This window comes from Delphinus delphis, chromosome 2 (genome assembly GCF_949987515.2).
Source record: "Delphinus delphis chromosome 2, mDelDel1.2, whole genome shotgun sequence".
In the NCBI taxonomy this organism is placed as follows: Eukaryota; Metazoa; Chordata; class Mammalia; order Artiodactyla; family Delphinidae; genus Delphinus; species Delphinus delphis.
The window spans coordinates 175,138,529-175,141,215 of record NC_082684.1 but is presented as its reverse complement, the minus strand read 5'-3'; the positions used below and the strand labels follow the sequence as shown (position 1 = coordinate 175,141,215).

Below are 2,687 nucleotides of genomic sequence, written 5' to 3'. Positions count from 1 at the left end.
AAACACGATCATGGCCTCCTCATCTGTCACTTGGGTGGCAAAATCAGCTTCAGGCCGGCCACTGGAGCATAGAGTAAAAATTCGATCATCCGTATCCAGCCCATTTGACGTTTGTGACTTTTTAAACAGGGGCTATGCTGTTTACCCTTGCACCATCTCTCTTTCTCAAAACACAAACTGATAATATAAAGAAGATTGTGATAATATTAATCTTTTTTTTTTTTTTCGCGGTACGTGGGCCTCTCACTGCTGTGGCCTCTTCCGTTGCGGAGCACAGGTTCCGGACGCGCAGGCTCAGCGGCCATGGCTCATGGGCCCAGCCGCTCTGCAGCATGTGGGATCTTCCCGGACCGGGGCACGAACCCGTGTCCCCTGCATCGGCAGGTGGACTCCCAACCACTGCGCCACCAGGGAAACCCTAATCTATTTTTTTTAACTGAAATCTTCAAGCTCTCATATAAATATCAGCAATTAATATGCTAATTACAAAGGGTGCTTCCCTAACCATAAAAGCAAGTCTAACAAGAATCCGTTAACCATTGCATCTTCTTTTAATTGCTTGCAAGTGACAAGACAGAACTTATTTTGAAATCTTTTTTTATTTAGTTTTATCACAAATTTGAGACCAGCTTCTCTTCCTCTCGTGCCTTCCAGGTTACTGGGATTAAGACGGTATCCCAGTCACATCACCCCTAGAAATTCCATTGGAAACTGGGTCTGAGTGCATTTGTGGGTGGGAAGGGAGGACCAGTCTGGACCTCGTAACATCCCATTCTACAGGGAATGGCCATGCTGGGCTCCATCCATCAATACGGTCTTTCTATGTGTTCCCACTCTAGAATTTTAGGTAGGTCAGTTCACATGAGAAAGCCAGTACCAGGCAAACATGGTCCATCGCAACTCACCTGCTGAGGGCTCCGGGTTCCCCGGTAAAGCTGGAAGGAACCATCAGACTCCTTTAAGGATGCTCCATTTCTCAGCTACTGCTTATCAGCTGAACCCAGGCTGCATTCATTTTCTGGGCTGCATGACAAATTACCACAAACTTAATGGCTTAAGATAACATGGGCTTATTATCTCAGACTTTCCGTGCCAGGAGTCTGGACTGAGTCCTCACCAGGAGGCTCCGCTGGGGAAGAATCTGCCCCCAGGCTCATTCAGTGTCTTGACGGGCTTCCTTTGCTCGGCTGTGCTGAGGGCCCAGCTCCGTGCTGGCTGTTGGCTGGGGGCACCCCCGGGTGCTAGAGGCTGCCCACGGTTCTTTGACGTGCGAGAGCTTCTCCAACACGGCTGCATCTTTCATTAAGCTCATAAGGAGAGTCTCTAGCCCCTGTTTGCTAAGAGGGAGTCTTGTGTAATGTAACCTAATCATAGGAGCGATGTTTTTTTACCTTTATCATATTCTGTAGATAGAAGCACAGGTCCTGCTCACCCTCAGAGGGGCATCATACGAGCTCATGGACACCAGGAGGCAGGGGTCCCAGCAGCCACCCTGAAGTCTCTCCACCACACAGCCTTCAGCATTTTCCCCATCCCCTAAATCTGGGCTTGCCCTGTGACCTGCTTTGGCCAGTAGAAGGTGGCCGAGGTGACCAACTGTCAGTTGCCAGCCTAGGCCTTGGGAGGCCTTGTCCTCTCTTTCTCTCTGAAACTTTTTAGGCTAGCATGAAAGCAAGCCCAGGTTAGCCTGCTGGAAGGTGAGAGATGCATGGAGATTAGTCATCCTAGCACGTGCAAAGGCCCTGAGGCCCAAGGATGTTTGACATGGGTGAAGATCAGACAGGAGGCCAGACTGAGGGAACAGTGGTAAGAAATGAGGCTGGAGAAGCAGCTAGGAGCCTGAAAAGCCGTGATGAGGACTTTGAGTTTTATTCTAAATGCATGATAGCAACAAATGAACAAATGAGTGAACAAACAAACACAGGAGTGAATGGTCAACCAGGGAGAAGGAAAGTGTGCACGGTTCCTAACAGATAAAACAAGCAGCCATTGCCATGGACAGCTTGTCTGGGATTTGAAACTCAAAGAAGAGCACATCCCATACTTCTCTGTGACAGGCTCAGCTCACAGTGAACGGAGCCCCGGGCACCGCGTAACCTGATCTCTGTTGCTTTCTTTCCTGGCTCTGGATCCCCAGTGAGCATCGGATTAGCTCTGATATTGATTATTAACTTTATTATTATATATGTTGTATCCCCAGTAGCAGATTTATAATTAGTTTTAGTGTTTGTCTTTTAAATATTATAGAAAATAAAAAATGGAGTTACAAACTAAAATTGCAATAATGATGAAGTTTATGTTTGCCCATATATTTACCTTTATTGGGGATCTCATATCACTTTGTGCTACTGTCTAAAGTCCTTTCATTTCAACTTGAAGGACTCTCTTCAGAATTTCTTATAGAGCAGGTCTAGTGGCAATGAACTCCTTCAGCTTTTGTTTATCTGAGAATGTCTTCATTTCTCCCTCATCTTTGAAGAACAGTTTAGCCAGATATATAATTCTTGGTTGACAATTTTTTTTTCTTTCAGCATTTTAAACAAATTATACTATTGCCTCTGACCTCCATGACTTCTAATGACAAATCAGCTAAAAATCTTGTTGAGGATCCCTTGTACGTGACAAGTTACTTTTCTCTTGCTGTGTTCAAGATTCTGTCTCTGGCTGTCGACAGTCTGATTATGTGT

At 46.0% G+C, this 2,687-nt stretch overlaps 1 long non-coding RNA gene across 1 annotated transcript; it reads right to left on the bottom strand.

Annotated features, from left to right (window-relative positions):
• Window positions 1-581: 581 nt before the first annotated feature.
• Window positions 582-1,492, bottom strand: LOC132419920 (uncharacterized). The gene is made up of 2 exons (XR_009518277.1): window positions 906-1,492; window positions 582-692 (listed from the first exon to the last, which is right to left on the bottom strand). It is a non-coding gene; the product is annotated as an uncharacterized lncRNA (long non-coding RNA).
• Between the last annotated feature and the right edge of the window lie 1,195 nt (window positions 1,493-2,687).